This window comes from Erinaceus europaeus, chromosome 21, assembly GCF_950295315.1.
Source record: "Erinaceus europaeus chromosome 21, mEriEur2.1, whole genome shotgun sequence".
NCBI classification, from domain to species: Eukaryota; Metazoa; Chordata; class Mammalia; order Eulipotyphla; family Erinaceidae; genus Erinaceus; species Erinaceus europaeus.
Genome location: NC_080182.1, coordinates 7,003,109 through 7,022,855, shown reverse-complemented (window position 1 = coordinate 7,022,855; position 19,747 = coordinate 7,003,109).

Sequence of the window (19,747 nt, the reverse complement as noted above, 5' to 3'; positions counted from 1 at the left end):
CTCCTTCAAGCTCTATCCACGATGAGGTGAAGAAGGTGAACTCATCACTCTTAATAGCTGAGTAGTATTGTGTGTTTATATATACACCACAACGTTCTCTGTCACTCAGCTGTTGTTGGACACCTGGGTTGCTTCCAGGTTTTGGCTATTACAAATCGTGCTGCTAAGAACATAGGTGTACACAGATCTTTTTGGGTGGGTGTGTTGGGTTCCTTAGGATATATCCCCAGGAGAGGAATTGTGGGCCATGGGGTAGATCCATTTCTAGCCTTCTGAGAGTTCTCCAGACTGTTCTCCACATTTTAAGGACTCCCGTTATTGTCATTCACAGGAGCTGCACCAGTCAGCATTCTCACCACCAGTGTACCAGGTCCCTTGTTCTTCACATCGTCACTCATAGGTGTTTGTATAACAGGGACCATCATCACTGATGGGAGCTGGTGGGAAGGTCACATCATTTGCTGGAGGGCTGCACCTTGCAATATAATCTGTTCCATATCTGACGCCCCACCCATTATATGACAACAACTATGCCCTCCCCCACTGGAGAAAAGCAGAACTATCAGCAGACATTACAAATGTCAGGGCCAGTGAAAACATTGACATACACAGATTCCAGGAGCTTTTGCATCTCAAGTTTCCAGGATCCAGTGAGGTTATGTGTTTGGCCCCTGCTGCTGTCAATAAGAGCTGTCAGAGGGACCACGTGTGTAGGGATTGCCTTGGTTTACCTGTGCCTGCGGTTGCTGTAGCATTGTGCTTTTATGAATTTTGCATCTGCCTTTGGTTGGCACCATTCATGAGGAAGGCTGGTGAGAGACTGAGGATTCGACACCAGCTTCTCTCGCTGGCCCTGCCTAACAGACTGGCATAATATAGAAGGGAGAGGGGTTTATTGCTCACTTAAGGAAGCATGACCTAGGTGGTGGAGGGAGCACATGTGACACTCTTACTCCATGGATAAAAGGTATAAAGCCCTCCTCACCAGGAGCAGGAGAGTAAATACATAGACTGAAAGGACAGGAATAACTTTCTCCCTTAGCTCTTTCTGTAAGCTACTGATCAGTCAAAAACCTGTCTTGCAAAAACTTTTTCCCTCCAACCAGCACTGAATGTCAGAGGGCAGAGGTGTTGATGGACTGACAGCTTTGTCATTCAAATAAAGAAGCAGAGAAAAGAGATTGTTCACCTATTTTGTGGACACAGCAATATTTGCAGGCACTGAGAAAATGCTGTGCATAGACCTGTCTCAGAATTTGATAAAGTAGTTCAGCTTCTCACATAATAATCCATCTAGAAGCAGGTGCACGATGGATTGTATAGGTTTGCAGAAGCACTACACTCTTCTGCGTACTCAATGACTGGGTATGGGGGACAAGCTGTGGACAGAACTTGCAATGATGTCAGAGAGAGCTGAGCATACGTGGCCCGGGCATAGTGACTGCAGTAGGGAAGGGGACATTTTAGAGGAAATATGCATATTCCTGATAAGATCATAAATAACAGGCTCTTGGTTTCAACTCTGGAGAAGCAACATAGGTGGCTTTTAATAACCACTCCCAGGCTGACGTTTGTTTCATTCAGCTGAGAGACGGAATGCCAAGGAGAGAGCCCCCTTCAGCGCCCTAGTGCGTCTTCCTTGGTGCCAGGACTGAAACTTCAGTTGCTCCCCTGGCAAGGCATGTGATCTACCTTATGAACTGTTTCTCTGACCCTGAAGGTCATTTATTTATTCATGCGTTTACTTAATTATTTACTGTGAGAGGAGAAGTGAGAGAGAGGGGCCCAGAACATTGTGTAGCCCTGGCTTATGATGGTGCGAGGGATTGAGCCTACGGCCTCTGATGCTTCTGACATGAAAGTAGGTCCTCTGACTGCCGGATGTATCCCATTTTTTTTCCACCGACTGTTAGTGTTTGCTCTAATGTTCAGTTTGATTTCATTCTAGGACCCCCATGCTGTGCATCTCAGGGGCTCATTTATTTTGTACCTGATATTTGTACCTCTTGCGACTTTTCACCAATGTCACCCAGACCCCCTCCCTTCATCACCACCCATCTGCTCTCTGTGCCTATGAAGCCACTTTTGTTTTGTTATTCTTACATTAGAGAAACCATAGTTGTCTTCCTCTGCCTTCAGAGTGTGGCAGTTCACTGAGTATGGTACTGCAAGCTCCGTACCTTGTGTCCCACATGGTATGATTTCATTTTTTTATGTCTTGTAGCTTTTTTTACCCAGTCATCTATCAATGGATAGGCTTGTGACTGTAGCTTTGGTTTGCATGTCCTTCTGACAAGTACTACTGAGTATCTTCTGCCTGTTGGTCATTTGTGAGTCTGATGACGTGACTCTCCTCTTTTGCCTGTAAGACAGCCCTCCACTGAGTTCTCCTGGGTAGAAGGAATGTATGAGCCGTCACAGCTTCACGTGTGTGTGTGGGAACACGCCACATGTGCTGTCACCTGGTTTTCCTGTTCATCCCAGGAAAGCAGACACTCAGGACATGCACGTAAGTGTATTGCTGAACTGTGTGTAAGAGCAAACGCTTGCCCATGGCTAAGGTGCTCTCTAAGAAAGCGATGATGTTTCTGTGATAATAGGCAGGCTTTACCATCTTTCAAAAGTGATGAAGATCTATGAGACTCATATGGGAAAGGATTGGAATGAATAAGGCAGATGGCAGGACAAAATGTGCAGTAGGCTACTTTATATATATATTTTAAACACATGTAGAGCACTATATTTACTTAGACGTATCTGTGGATAATTCCACAGAGGGAAAGGTCTGGATCAATATGGAGCAGACTGAGCTGGTTGGCAACTCTAAGGATAGGAGAGGAACCAAAATAGAATATGGCAACTAATGCTAGACTTTGGCCTCATCTGTAATATTCAAATTTATCCACGGAGAATGTATTAGTGGAGAGCATATGCATTTTGAAAACATGTGTTCAACACAACCAATGTTTTGTTCAGTCTTTTTCAGACACAGTAATTTAAAAAAAAAAAGTACACTACCTTGAAGGACTATAGAGTATGAGCTTTGAGGCTTCTAAAATCTTGATTTCCAGGACACAGATGTCTTGTCATGACAGTGCAGTGCAGGAGCCTTTAGGCGGGATCAGTCTTCTTCCAGAGTGACAGTAAACCTCCAGGACTGCCCTGGGCACCTGCAGGAGGCCACCAAAGCACCATCCTGCCAGGGAGTGGGGAGTCCTTGTGAAGAATGTGACTAGAATGACGGAAGACAGAGCACTGACTCACAGGTTAGGAGAGCAGCTCAACTGAGGCCCAGACCTGGGGATAAGTGAGAGTGAGGGGAGTCAGGGAGACACCGGGAGATGCAGCTGTCAGCATGAGGCAAAGCAGAGTGTGGAAGCCGGTTGTGGTCAGCGTCCTGGTGTTTACAGTCCACACTGCCCAGAGATGACTAGGGTTTTCATTCTACCCTTAACGTTCTGCACTGTCAGATGTAAACAGACGTGTTTGTTATTCTTTAAACTTGTCTACTCATTGGTTTTCAATATTACAGAATTTCAGGGATACAGCTTCACCATCTCCCCCCAAAAAGCTCTCTGCATTCTTTCCAACCCTCCCCTTCTGCTTTTCCTCTGGAAATCACTATAGTTTTCACTGAGTATGAGCATTGGTTTTGTAGTCCTTTTTTTTTTTTTGGCAAATTTATTTTAGTTGTTTGTGTTCCAGATATGAACGTGACCATCTGGTAGCTGTCTTTCACTTTCTGACTTACCTCACTCAGCATAATCAGCCCCAGTTCCGTCTATTTCCCCCCACAATGTACTTGTTTATGCATTGCAATGGCTGTTGTTGAAGATATACTCCACAGTTTCTTAACTCAGTGGCAGTGGGCATTGAGGGGGAAGCCACGTTTCAGCTAGTCTGTGTGCATGCCAGCTGACTTCATGGACTATATTCTTGTTGCATTTGTTTTGATTAGCAAAACTGCCTCAACAGTGACTACACAGTGCCTGCCTTTCTTACATTGTTTCTTTCTTTCTCTGTTTCCTTACTGCTTTCTTTCTCTCTCTCTCTTTTTTTGTGATAGAGACAGATAAATCAAGAGGATATGGGGAGATAGAGATAGAAAGAGAAAGAGAGACACATGCAGCATTACTTCAGTTTGTGAAGCTTCTCCCAGCATGTGGGGACTAAGGACTTGAACCCAGGATCTAGTCCATGGTAATATATGCACTTTACCAGGTATTCCACCACCTAAAACCTCATGACTTCCCTTTTTAAAACCTGTTATCTTTCCTTATAGAAATTGTCCTTTTTTTTTTTTTTTTTTTTTTGCCACCAGGGTTATAGCTGGGGCTTGGTGCTAGCACTACAGATCCACCACTCCCACTTGTTTATTTTTTTTTTTACAAGACAGAGAAAATTTGAGAGAGGAGAGTGAGGGAGAGAGAAAGATAGACACCTGCAGACCTGCTTTACAGCTTGTAAATGTTCCCCCTGCAGGTGGGGAACCTGGGCTCAGACACAGATGATCTGTGTGCTTAACCAGTTGCTCCACTGGCTGGTCCATGAACAAATTTCATTATTTATTTATTTTTTAAATTTTATTTATTTATTTATTGGATAGAAAAAGCCAGAAATTGAGAGGGAAGGTGGTGATAGAGAAAGAGACAGAGAGATACCTTCAGCCCCGCCTCACTACTTGTGAAGCTTTTCCCTGCAGGTGGAGACTGGGGGCTTGAACCTGGGTCCTTATGCACTGTAACGTGCACTCAACAAGGTGCGCCACCACCTGACCCCACAAATTTCAGTTTTTAAATCACTTTAAATTATCAGCTCTTCATTATATGTTATTCTTTTGAAGCTCAAGCTCTTTGATTTTGTGGAATTTCTGGGATATCCTTTCATCTTTTGCACAGCTCACCAGCGGCAGTTATGACCTTCTGTTGCCTGTGACTGAGAACAGATAGGATGTCGAAATAGACATAAACCAAAAAACAAGCTATACTTCATTTTCCCTGTTTTTCTCAGGAGTTTGTGGCAGGCCGACAGACTCTGTCCTGAGCTGATGTAACCCCACGTAGTCACTGCTCATCCTGAGAAGAAATACATCTTTGTTCCCTGTCCCAAGTGGCATGGTAGTGGGGGCTGAACTGTCAGGTTGCTACAGGGAATCCAGAAGAAGTTCTCGTTGTTTTGCATAGAACAGCAGCGTCCCTCCTAAATTAGCAACGCCTTTCCATCCGTACGCCGCAAGTCCCCTCTTTGTTCTCCATCTGCCACTGATCATGCACTGTGTCTTTGGATTATGATCGCTCCAAATTCCCTTGCACCCATTATGTCTAATGACCAAGGCACTTAGGAATGGAGGGTTTTGCACAGCACAGGTGTGCTTATGTTACCACTTCACAATGAAGCCATACCACTTATCCTGGGTAACTGTTGTCTTCAGACCAAGAGTGAGAGCATCTGGGTCTCTCCACCCTGAGGAATTCCACCCCAGTGGCTGCCCAAGGGCTTTGCTGAATGCAAACACTTAAAATAATGCATCTGAATGTATTAATTTTTTCAAATAAGCATAGCATTCCTCTTGGTGATAAAAATTCTGGGAATATGACCAGCATTGTTCCTGACACCATCAAGGTGAGGTGAGAGCACTCATTGCACATTTTTGAAATCACAAAATGCCAAGAGCCATCTGGGTGTCCTTCTAAACAACTGATCACATTTCAGTCTGTTTTTATACCAATGTATTATCTGATGATTAAAAAGAATGAGGAAACAGGGCTGGGTGGTAGTGCATAAGGATAAGCACACAGGGTGCAAAGCGCAAGGACCAGACTTTGGATCCCAGTTTGAACCCCTGGCTCCCCACCCGTGGGGGGGGGGTCACTTCACAGTTGGTGAAGCAGGTCTGCAGGTGTCTTTCTCTCCCCCTCTCTGTCTTCCCCTCCTGTCTCCATTTCTCTCTGTCCTGTCCAACAACAGCATCAGTGGCAACAACAGCAACAAAATGGGGAAAATGGCCACTAGGAGTAGTGGATTCGTGGTGCAGGCACTGAGCCTCAGAAATAACCATGAAGGCAAAAAAAAAAAAAAGAATGAGGAAACACATGCACTTACTTCCAAGTCTGTCAATGATGAATCTGTAAGTGAAATCCTGTCAAATTATGGAACAATCTGTAATAGACAATGCCCAGACAACGTATCAGGCAGAAAAAAATACATCTGACCTGCAGAAGCCACCCAGAAACCACCACATACAGTGGCTAGAGAAAGTCTGTTTATAAGTTTGTCTCTCAGTATTCTCTCAGAATACTATCCTTCATCATCAATCAAACAAGAACTCTTGTGTCATCTGGTCCCAGACTCTCGGGGCCTGACAATAGCCTCTCTCACTCCTTAAAGAGATTTATTTATTTATTTATTGGGAGAGAGACAGAAACCAGAACAGTGCTCCCACCTGTTCTACAGTTGTGACTGGGACTGGACCTGCCACCTCTGAGGCCTCAGGCACACAAGTCCTGAGCTTAAATACTGAGCTAGTTCTCCTTCCTTCCCAGCCCACTTTTCTCAGTTTTGTCCCCATTTCTTTTTTTTTTTTTTACTTTCTATTTTATTTTATTTCATTATTGGATAGAGACAGCCAGAAATTGAGAGAGGAGGGGGAGACAGACAGAGAGACACCTGCAGCCCTGCTTCACCACTTGTGAAGCTTTCCCCCTGCACATGGGGACCAGGGCCTTGAACCTGGGTCCTTGTGCACTATAATGTGAGCACTTCACCAGATGAGCCACCACCTGGCCTCTTGTCCCCATTTCTAACTTAGACTCAACCAGAGAACGCCAGTTGTATACGTCTCACTAATTGGACTGGATGTGCAGTTTCTAGGTAGCTTCATTATACCTCCCACCCACCAGCACCTTCAGCCAGTGTGCACTCACAGAATTTCTCCAATTCCCATAAAGTATGAGTATCCCTCAAGCCTCCTGTGCATCTTTACTTCAAGTCCAAAGTGGGGGTTCCTTGCTGTGATATGCTCTGAAGAGCCTTGACATCTTATTTTCCTTCATTGATTCCCACTTTTAGAAAGTCCAGCATTTTTTTTGTAAATGTAAATCCTATCACAAGTAAACAACTGCAAGCAAGCAGGTGGGCTGAAGACTAGAGAGCTGGATCAGGGCATAGAGTAGCTACCAAATATGGAAAAAAATATAAATACTACTAACTGTAGGCCTATTGATCTGATTTGGGGCCTATAATAAGCACCATAACCTGTATAACTTCTATGTCCCTATAGGTCTGAATTTGCACTCTATGGTCATAGCTAGGAACATTCTAGACTGCAATCATTTCAGGACCAGTCTTTCTGGAGTGGTAGAGTATGTTGACCTATCCTCCCTTCAGAGAGTGGGGCTGTCCCTACCATTGTTGTTCCACATGGAGGGCAAGGTTCTGTAGACCCCACAGGCAAGTCCACAGTGCTGTTTCTCATGGAGATGACCAGTGATGGTGGTAAGAGGGATCTGTTAGAGGTCTAGGCCCATTATATCTATGTGGGACTCCAAGGATTCACTGACTAGGGCCCCAGATGATGGGGTGGTCTGGTAATGAGCAAGAGAGTCATCATTAAGTATGCTGGTCTCTTCCCCTTATCCAACTTTTATAGTGACTGGTAATTCTTATAGTACTTTGAATATATCAGTTGACTCTATCCATATGTCTAGAGTTTGCAATGAGATTTCTAATAAAAGCTTGATAGCCCTACATTTTTATGTAACTAGCTTCCTTTCCCTGTTGGTATCTTTTAATTCTGCTTTTAAAAACCTCTTCTGTTTCATTTGGTTTAAATCTCCCCTGTTTAACACTGCATTCTATTTACATAACCACTGTATTTTATTTACATAACCACTGCCGTCTATTTACATGAATCACTTTTACATTTACATAAAGCACCACCTTCCTTCCAGGGCATTGGTGGTTTAGTGGTAGAATTCTCACGTGCTCCACCCCCTCTCCTTGTCACACCCTGATCTTCTCTTTGTCACACCCTGATTTTCACCAGTCACTTTTCTCTCCACCCTCTCTACATCACATCTTGTTTACACCCTACTTGGAAAGTATGTAAGGACAACATTGTTCATTTTAGTTAGTTGGTAGTTGTTAGTTTAGTCTAGCTTGGTATAGATTGCGCTGCGTCCTGCATGAATAAAGAGATACTGTGTACAGCTCAACCATGAGTCCCTGGTCGTCTGTCTCCCGTCAATGAAGCTCAGCCCAACATATGGTGCCCGAACAAGGGACTGACATAAGCCCTGAAACAGAGACCAGCACCGATGTGGGACCTAACCCGCCCATCGCCCAGATAAGTAAACTTGGCTACCCAACCACCATGGGTTGCCTTTCTACTTATGAAGAGGTTTGCCAAAGCCTCTATTGTTTCATTATGAGACAGTTTCTCTGTCTCTGGAACATTTTACTCTGGGCCACACTTCGGTTCCCTGACTGAGAACTTTGTTTCTTATGACTGGGATCATAGAGCTTGAGAGATACATGGAGATTTCTCCTTGGACTTTCTGGATTGTCTCTCTCATGTTTCCTGAAGAAAAAGACTACATTTTGCTTCAGGCCACAATTTGGTTCTTTATGACCGTGATCGTAGACCTTGGGATATGCGTGGGGATTTCCACTGGGACTTTCTGGACTTCTTCTCGAATGTTTCCCATGGAGGACTACTCTAATTTGAGGAGCGTTCTCCAGTACCCTGGCAGTCCCCAAGAATGGAGACACGTGGTTAGTTCTACTCTCCTGATTAGATTCTTTCTTCGATGGGAAGACGCTTTTAAAAATGGGTGCCTGAAGCAATCCAGCAGGAACAATCAGAAGCACCCCAAATGGAATTTCGAGGAGCTTTTTGGACTAGGATGCCCTCCGGGGACTCTTGATGCTACATGGTGAGATCTGTTTCATAAGAGAGTGATTTGAATGACTGAATTTTTGTTTGACTTTGACTTAAAAAAAAAATGCTGGATGCAGCCATGATTTCTAGAGACATCCAAAAACAATCCAAAAAATTGTTTTTTCCCTCCTTTGATTTCTCTTTTACATCTTGACATGAATCTGAAATGTTTAATCCTGAAAACTGTATGAGTTATGGGTGGGGCAGATAGTGCAATGATTATGTTAATTATTCTCATGCCTAAGGCTTATACCGTGGTTCTTCTGTTTACCTTTCCACATTTTATTGAATTTAAACTGTTTAAACAACCTTAAAATCATACTAGAAAGGACTTCCTATTATAATAGAGATATCAATTATAGTAAACTTCTAATCTGCTACAAGCTTTGTTTGACAAGTAAGTGAATTTCAGCTGTCAAGCCTTCACATGAAAAAGCATCTACTCAAATAAAAATTTCTAGAAATACATTTGGACCCCTGTTCTCTGACATCGCCCACAAGATGGAATGACTACAACACACCCCCAGAAACCAATGATGTTGGGGGTCGGGCGGTGGCGCAGTGGGTTAAGCGCATGTGGCGCAAAGCGCAGGGACCGGCGTAGGGATCCTGGTTCGAGCCCCCGGCTCCCCACCTGCAGGGGAGTCGCTTCACAGGCGGTGAAGCAGGTCTGCAGGTGTCTATCTTTCTCTCCCCTTCACTGTCTTCCCCTCCTCTCTCCATTTCTCTCTGTCCTATCCAACAACGAATTGCATCAACAAGGGCAACAAAAGGGGGAAAAAAAATGGCCTCCAGGAGCGGTGGATTCATGGTGCAGGCACCGAGCCCAGCAATAACCCTGGAGGAGGGAAAAAAAAAAAAGAATAAAAAAAAAAAAAAAGAAACCAATTATGTAACCTGGCACGACCTGAAGAAACAGATTCACAGACTCCAAAGATCACTCTCTACAAAAAAGCAAAATTCTGACATTCCCCATCGAGACAGACGTGCAGTGTTTCATCCCTTGGCATTTTCTTCCGTGGTCAGCTACTTTGAACTGACACTTCCATTGGACTTACTGGTACACACTGCTGTGTTTCTCAAAGACTAACTTCAGCCAGAGCCTTGAGACTTTATAGGCCATGTCCCCTCGCCTGCAGGCTCTGCCCCAGAGACAGAAAATTCCCCCTCCTTATTAGGTTATGTCCACAGAGGTAGGAAACACCCCTTGAGACAAGAGATGCCCACAGAGGCATGAAGCGCCCCCAGAGGCAATTGATACCCCCAGAAGCAAGAAATGCCCTTTTGCCTGCTATGCCTTGCCCTTTGAGGCAGAAAATACCCCCTCAGGCCTCCCCTTGGCATCACACTGGTTATTGCTGCTCGCCTATTTTGTTTTCCATGTCTTATGCCAGTTCTTTTAAAAATGCCTGTATGATATAGGTTTCTGTTCACCCCTACACTACTATTCCCCTGACAGAGATGAAGCCTTTTACAGACATTGACCCAGTTATATATGGCCATAAAGTAAGAGAGAGATGTTGGGGAATTGTGAAGATGTGGTTGAGCTTGGAAGGGGTTGAGCTTGAGGGGTGTGTCAATCCTGTTAGTCTCTCTCTCCACGGAGAGGTTGAGCAAAGAGGGACAGTAGAACCTAAAAAAAGGTGTGCCTCTTATCAGTCTCCCTGCCTCACAAAGTGCCCCACAATCCCGATACTATGGCCATTAGTTAAAAAGAAAGGGGGAATTGTTGGTATCTTCTAATTCTGCTTTTAAAAGCCCCTTCTGTTTCATTTGGTTTAAATCCCCCTGCTTAACACTGCATTCTATTTACATAACCACTGTATTCTATTTACATAACCTCTGCCGTCTATTTACATGAATCACTTTTACATTTACATAAAGCACCACCTTCCCTCCAGGGCATTGGTGATTTAGTGGTAGAATTCTCACCTGCTCCACCCCCTCTCCTTGTCACACCCTGATCCTCTCCTTGTCACACCCTGATTTTCACCAGTCACTTTTCTCTCCACCCTCTCTACATCACATCCTGCTTACACCCTACTTGGAAAGTATGTAAGGACAACATTGTTCGTTTTAGTTAGTTGGTAGTTGTTAGTTTAGTCTAGCTTGGTATAGATTGGCATGAATAAAGAGATACTGTGTACAGCTTAACCATGAGTCCCTGGTCGTCTGTTACCCGCCCGTGAAGCCAGCCCATCAAAAACAACATTTCCCTAGAAGCCTGAAATATTTTTTTTCTTTTTTCCTGAACTTTGATAGTTTTACAATGATGTGTTGGTGGTATTCACTTAGAATAAGAAATTTAGTATTCAATCAGTTTCCTGAATGTCTATATTCTGAACACTGCCAAGGTGTGGAAAATTATCTGATATATATATATTTTTAAATATTGTATCTGCACCATTCACCTTGTCCTATCCTTCAGGGATTCTTATCACTCTCACATTCATCCTTCTGATGGAGTCTGCTATTGCATATACAGTTGCTTGATATTTACTAAACATTTCTTTTTTCTTCACCTTTGAATCCACACAATAAGCTCATTGTATGTTCCAACCTAGATAGTCTCTCATCTGCATGTTTGAGTCTATATTCTGTGCCTGTTACCTGAGCCTGCACTTCATTCAAAGTATCTTACACACTCTGAATTTTCAAGTTTGACAGTTCATATTTGAAGTTCTTACTTCTTTTTATTTGTTTTGGTTTCCAAAGTTATTGCTGGGGCTCGGTGCCTGTGCTACAAATCCACTGCTCCTGGAGGCCATTTTTTCCCTTTTGTTGCCCTTGCTGTTTTATCACTGTTGTTGTTGTTATTGTTGTTGTTGCTGTCGTTGTTGGATAGGACAGAGAGATGGAGAAAAAAGGGGAAGACGGGGGGAGGGGAGAAAGATAGACACCTGCAGACCTGCTTCACCACTTGTGAAGTGATCTTTCTGGAGGTGGGGAGCCAGGGGCTTGAACCAAGATCCTTAAAGTGGTCCTTGTGCTTCATGTCATGTGCACTTAACCTGCTGTGCTACTGCCTGGCCCCCTGAAGTTCATATTTCATGTGTTCTAATATCTTAGTGAACTTTGGAGCTCTTCTTTTCTGTTTTATAACTCCTTATGTGAAAAATTCCTGGATGTGATTTTTCATTCTAAGCTTAGATTCTTGGATTGGGCTCTCAATGAATTTTCTAAATTCATTCTCTGGTAAGTCTTCCAGTTCTGTAATTTCCCAGAGTTCTTTTGTTTCCTTCTTCCTGTAAAGTCAACCACTTTTGTGGCTGACTTTTGAAGGGTTTTGAAGTCCTATGGCTGCTTGCATATTTAGCATACCTCTAATTGTTGAGTCAGCAAATGGTACTATTTCTATAGTGCTGGTGGAAGGCAGGCAGTAGGAATGTTTTCTACTTTTTCCTTGAGGTATTTTTAAAGTCTGTGTAGTATAGGGCTTCTTTGTAGATTCTCAGCCTGTATCCAGATCTTAGAAGGCTTGTGATGTGACAACCACTTTCTTCTGCATGTTTCAAGAATTTGGGCCTGTTGTTCCAACCAGGCATCCATGGTCTGGTTACCCTCCCACACATCTACTTTGGTGCAGGGAAAGACTATAAAGCTTCTCCACTGGACAATTTTCCTGTACTGTAGTGAGTCTTTGCAAATACTTCTGTTCCCAGTCTCCCTTGAGGTCCTGGGTTAGTAATCCAGAGGTTCCCTGCTCTTCCACATCCATCACTACTTTCCATTGTATAGCTGCCAGTTTGGTTATGACTTCCAGCATTCACGGATTCTCTTGTGCCTGACTTCTAGCCTGTGCCCTTTCTCACTGCTGGCCACATGCACAAGCACCCACTTCAGGCTAAATGTACTTCTTCAGGAGTATTATCTGTAGTTTGTCAGGGTAAGTTTATTTGTTGTCAATTCCTGTTGTTTGGGGGACTGTGTGTCCACTGTTATTCCATGGCCATATATCTGGAATAAGGTAAATGCTCAAATTCTCTGCTTTAGGTTGACAATAGGGATAGAGAGAAAGTGAGGCAGAGCTAGAGAGATAATCCACAGCACCAGAGAATCCCATCATTTTATGGTGCCTTCCATGTGGTCCCAACGGGCTCAAACCTAGGTCACTTGCATAGCAAGTCATGTGTCAAATTAGGTAAGCTATACTCTATCCCTATAAATATATTTATTAAAAATATATTTATTATATTATACTGGATGCCTATATGAGTGTTTTAGGAGACATCTGCCATATTCTCTTCTGTGTGAATGGTGGTTCAAAATCAGTGTTCATAAATGAGTATAAAGTAAATTATTTTGAATTATAAATATTCAGCTTAGTGAGAAGAAAATGTTTAAATTCTTTCCTGCTGTTCTTTTCAATATTCACCCCATGTTTTATTTTCAACCTAGACTTGGGCACACTCTAAAATGTACTCTGGAGTTTTATCTTAAGTATTGCTCTATGCAAGGAACAAAGAATTTTTCTTATCAGCCCTCTCCTGCCAGGCAGCCTAATGTATGTGGTTCCCAGTTATTAACCCAGAAGACCTATGTTCCCAGTCACTTTCTGCTTCTTAAGGCCCTAGAGGTTCAGTCATCTGTAGACATTCTTATAGAGATGATTATGTTTTTGTATACTGAGCAGTATTTACCCATACCCCTCAGGGATCAAAGGTAACTGGAGGATCAGCTACTGGGAACCCCTGGGGACCTCAACTGCATTCTGGAGATCTTTTTTGCATAGGGAAAAGAACTCACTGGGGAAAGATTAAGTTCTTTCTAAAAATCTATCTGCAATTTGAAAAGATGCCATGTCGTACTTTGGGACAAAATGAATGGAACCAGAGGTGATTCTGTTTAATGAGGTTTGTAAGGAGATGAAAGACAATTACCAGGTGATTTTTATTATATGTGGAATACAGAGTCGAAACACATAGACTTCCAATAAAGAAGGAGTAGAGGAGGTGCCAGGCAGTATTGCATCTGGTTAAGCGTGCATAGTACTATGCATAAGGACCTGTGCAAGGGCCTATGTCCAAGCCCCTGTTTCTCACTTGCAACTAGAAAGCTTCACAAGCAGTGAAACAGGTCTGCAGATGTCTATCTCTATCTGTCTATCTATCTATCTATCTATCTATCTATCTATCTATCTATCTCTTCCCTATCAGTTTCCTCTCTGTCCTATAGAATAAAGTTGGAGGGGAATAAGAAAAGAAAAAGAAAAAGAAAAGATCTTTACATGCCGTACATCAGACAAGAGGCTAATAATCAAAATATATAATGAGCTTTCTAAACTCAAGAACAAGAAAAAAAAATGACCCCATCCAAAAATGGGGAGAGGACATGGACAGAATATTCACCACAGAAGAGATCCAAAAGACCAAGAAACACATGAAAAAATGCTCCAAGTCTTTGATTGTCAGAGAAATGCAAATAAAGACAACAATGAGACACCACTTTATTCCTGTGAGAATGTCATATATCAGAAAAGGTAGCAGCAGCAAATGCTGGAGAGGTTGTGGGGACAAAGGAACCCTCCTTCACTGCTGGTGGGAGTGTAAATTGGACCAACCTCTGTGGAGAGCAGTCTGGAGAACTCTCAGAAGGCTAGAAGTGGACATACCCTATGATCCTGCAATTCCTCTCCTGGGGATATATCCTAAAGAACCCAACACACCCATCCAAAAAGATTTGTTAGCAGCACAATTTGTAATAGCCAAAACCTGGAAGCAACCCAGGTGTCCAACAACAGATAAGTGGCTGAGCAAGTTGTGATATATAGAGGACCTAGTGGGGGTTGTATTGTTATGTGGAAAAATGAGAAATGTTATTCATGTACAAACTATTGTATTTACTGTTAATTGTAGAACATCAATCCCCCAGTAAAGAAATTAAAAAATAAAAACAAAGTCCCAAAACCTAGATCTAGACCAGGTCCCATGAGATAGAGCATATGCTCACATGTATCCATGAATTGGGGCAAAATATATACCTGAAAGCAAAAGCGCACAATAGTCTGCAGTGAGTCAGTATCAAGTTCATAATGAAATAGTGTCCACTTAGATTTAAATACACTCCTCATCCACTTCCTATTACACTTCCCTCACTCACTCCAAAGCTAACCTTATCAAAGCAAGGGTTGCAAAAGCTGAATAAGGGCAAGAGGCTGGCATACTTTAACGATGACTCTTTAGTCACTAGCAGGCCACCCCATCAGCCGGGGGCCCTGTTCGAGGAGTCCTGAGATTCCCAAGCAGACATGATGGGCCTAGATCTTGAATTAATCCCTCACCCTAATATTACCAGTAACACAGAATGTGAGCTCGGATCTTACAGGGATGCAGAGGTCACATAGGTTCCTAAGCTGAATATGGGCCCCAGATCAGATCAAATCAATGGGGTTTATAGTCAACAATATTTATACACCTTTCCCATATTTGGGAGCTACTCTCTTCCCTGATCCAGCTTTCTGGTCCTTTTCCCAGCCACGACACCATCTCCCCAAACAATAATTTGGATCCACCTGCATATCATATTTCAGGCTTAGGAAAAAAAAATTGTATAGTCATAGGCCCTTTGGAACATAACTAAAATATGCCTACTAGCTATCTACAAAATGAAGACCCCCCCCCAACTCTTCACCTGCACTATTCCAGCCTTTAAGTTCATGGTTAGTCAACAGTTTGTTTGGCTTTATATGTTGACTCTCTTTTCAGCCACCAGGTTCCAGATGCTACCATGATGCCAACCAAACTTCCCCGGACAGACAACCCCACCAGTGTGCCCTGGAGCCCCGCTTCCCCAGAGTCCTGCCCTACTAGGGAAAGAGAGAGACAAGCTGGGTATATGGATCCACCATGTTCAGCAGGGAAGCAATTACAGAGCTAGACCTTCTACCTTCTGCATCCCATAATGACTCTGGGTCCACACTCCCAGAGGGATAAAGAATAGGAAAGCTATCAGGGGAGGGGATGGGATATAGAGTTCTGATGGTGGGAATTGTGTGGAGTTGTACCCCAATTATCCTATGGTTTTGTCAATATTTCCTTTGTATAAATGAAAAAAGAATAAAAGAAAAGAAGGAAGGGAGGAAGGAAGGAAGGAAGGAAGGAAGGAAGGAAGGAAGGAAGGAAGGAAAAAAGGTCACCAGAGGCAGTGGATTCCTAGTGCTGGCACCGAGCCCCAGCAATAACCCTGGAGGCAAAAAAGAGAAGGGAGGGAGGGAGGGAGGGAGGGCGGGCCAGGTGAAGGGAAAGGAAGTAGAGCAGAAAGAGAAGGAGCCCGCCTATTTCTAAGACTTTTTGAGAACCATGATTATCATTGGGGAGTGGGGAGGTGGTGAAAGGTGAGGTGTAGAACTATAGCTCTGTAACTTGGTAATCTTGTAAGCCACTATTAAATCACTAATAAAAAAGAATTTCCATGATTAGGAAATCCACATAACATCTCATTATAGCTCTTTGCACTAACAACATTATATTTTAGTCACCAGAAATGCATATTTTAGCAGAAAGTTTGGATTGATTACCATTCATGAAGATGGTGGGGATAGAAAAAGTATGTGTCTGAAATGAAGGTGTCACATGGATTCTGAATTTATCTGGTGTTTGATTCCAAGCCAATTTAATCTATGCATTCCTATGCCATTTATTGCCATGGTAACTGGATACTCATTTCCAAAACCACATCAAAATGTAAGTGGGGAAAATGAAACATGTAGCTGATTATAAACTCTAAACACAATAGGTCACATTCTGATGACAAATGAATATTGAAGCAAACATCCATATCGGATATAATGAAGTGAATGTATTTGAATTATTGATTGACATTTTCTCCTCTCTTCATAGAGCATACATGTTGCTCCAGCTTTTTATTCCCCCATGGTATTGTTTGATTTTGATTTGTGAAAGTAAGCATATTCCACTTACTCAAAGCAGACCCTTCCCTGCCCACCCCGAGAAGGGCTCCTGGTATTCTTCTGGGTCTACCTTATAACTGAAAAGAGGTATTCATGACGTGACCTTCGCTGCAGTGAAAGAGCCTCTGATGTCTTGTTAATGAAGGAGAAGAATGTGTTCAGGATTTTGCAACAGCAGGGATACATGCAGGTAGCACCCACCAATGACCTTGGGTTCCAAGGGAACGGGAAGCAGGTGAAATTATATCAGACACCAAAAGAGAGTTTGGGAGAAGCTCTAGCTGATGGCATTCCTTTGTTGCCACTCCCTGCCCCAGCTGATATTCCTCTGAGCCACCTCCCCCCCCCAAAAAAAAAAAATTAGTCACAGAATTCTCCTCCTACTGGAACCTTCTCTGAGAGATCTGGACTCCTTCCAAGACTTGTGACTTCTGGAGGCAACAGCCACAGGCAGGGTGTCTCATCTTGGCTTCCTGCATTACTCTGTCTTACAGACGCTCCTCTGTGCTGAGGACGCTGTCATGTCTGCAACACAGAAGCTCACCGAGAGACGCCATGTGGGTGCCGGCATGAAGAGTTCTGTACAACCTGCAGTGGCCTATGAGAGGCACCACAGTATCCTGGACAGAGTGAAAAGGAGGAGCAGGTGCTGGTGACAAGTTTGGGACCAGAGAGATGTTCAGGGGATGGACCTCACCATACCACTGCTCAAGCTGTGGTCACAGGCATAGAATCATCTGCAGACCTTGCAGCCTTCCCCAGCTGGGTCTGCACCCCCACCATCAGGAAACATGGAGCAGGAGGGAGTGGTACAGCTGAGTTGTTCTTCCACAGGAAATGGGAGTCTGCATGATGGAAGATAAAGAGCCTTAAGCATCGAAGTGAACTTCCAGATTAATGATCCTATCACTCGAACAGCCTTCTCTTCTCATGGTGCCAAAGTGGCTGCTGCAGTCCCTGACTGCCCATGTACTCCAGCCAAAAAGAGAAAGAACAGGAGTCATGACATCTAATCCTTGCATCAAGAAAGCAAATGCTTGCCTTAGTTGTCAAAAAAAAAACTACACATTTCATCGTGCTGAATCAAGTTGAGTTTAGATCTCTTGAGAAGAAGTTGCTATTTATTGCCCAGCGTTTTGTCTTCTCTATCATAATGTAAATTAGAGAAATGAATATTCAATTCAAAGATGTTTCTTTTTCTAGTCTCAATAAGGAGAATGGAGGAGGAAGAAAATGTTTTGTAATTCTATAGGTTTCCCCTCCTCCTCCTCCTCCTCCTTTTTCCCTTCTTCTTCCTCCCCCTCCTCTTTCTGCTCCTTCCTCTTTTGTTGTTTTTATTAATGTTGTTATTTTGCTACCAAGGATATCAATGGGGATCTTTGTCTACACTATAAATCCACTGCTCCTGACAGCCTTTTTTTCTCTTTTTAATTTGATAAGACAGAGAAATTGCAAGGGGAGGAGGAGATAGGCAGTCAGAGAGACAGAGAGACCCCTGCAGAACTGCTTCACTGCTCATGAAGCTTCCCTCTGCAGGTAGGGAAAGGGGCTTGTGCCAGTTTCCTAGAGTACCTCAGCAAAGATGCCAGATGAAGCTTAAAAGAAGTGTGTCCCTGCATGGTTCTGCAGGGCAGAAGTCTGATCCATGGTCCTCAAGCCTCTGCCCATCACCCCCATCACCTGTAGATGCTATTTCTCTTCTTTCCTCCCACATTCTCTGCCTTCCATGATTAATGCTTTGTCATAATGTCACTTTTCTTATAAGAACTTCAGTCATATTAGATCAGGACCCCCACCTCGACACCCATTTTAACTCTGCAAAGTAATCTCCAAATGAGGTCACACTATAACTTGATGAGACATAATGACAGGAACAGTTTCTCTAGAATGTGTGGGCCTATCATCATTGTCCTCTTGCAGAAGGGTGCAGGCTCCATCACTACTCACCCCAATCTCAGAGCATGAGTAGTGATTGGGGATTTGGAACATAGGTCTGAGATGTTGACAGCCATGATCTCAGCCTTGAAACTGCCACACACACACACACACACACACACACAAACACACACACACACACACACACACAAACACACACACACACACAGTCTTTGTGGATCTCCATGGGAAATCCAGGTATAGTGGTGATAATTAATGATTCACAAAGTACCTGACAAGAAGAATTCAAAGATTAATTATAAATCCCTCACTTGAATACTTGCTGATCAAGAAAACCAGGTCCAACATCCTGACGTGCATATTACAAGTTCTGCAGCTAGTTCAAAAGGGAATAATGCAGTGGTTACTGGGGGTGAGCTAGAAAATGAAGTCGGCAGGTCTCTTTCTATGCCAGGAAATCTTCCCGCAGCCTAAAAAGAAAAGAGCACCCTCATTCTCAAAGAGAGATGCAGCTGGCTTTGGGAGGTGGTGTGGAGTTTCAGCAATATGCTTTTACATAATTACGTATGAATAATAAGGTTCATAGCCTACATTCTGCTTATTTTTAAAGACTTATCCAATTTCTGTAGCAAGTAGATGATTGTTATCCAAAGGATTAGAAGTCACACATTGAAAACCTAAGTTGTTTTATGAGTTACGTTATTCATTTAAAAGATTTATTTATTTTTTTATTGTCACCAAGGTTATTGCTGGGACTCAGTGCCTGCACAACAGATCCACTGCTCTCTTCTGGTGACCGTTTTTTCTTCTCTATTTTTTTTATCGATAGGACAGAGAGAAATTGAGAGGGGAGAGAAAATGAAAGATACCTACAACACTGCTTAACTGCTCATGGAGCTTCCTCCAAGAGATGGGGAGCAGAGATCTGAACCCAGGTCTTTATGCATGATAACATACACTCTACCAGGTGCTCCATTACCTGACCCCCAAAAGATTTCTATATA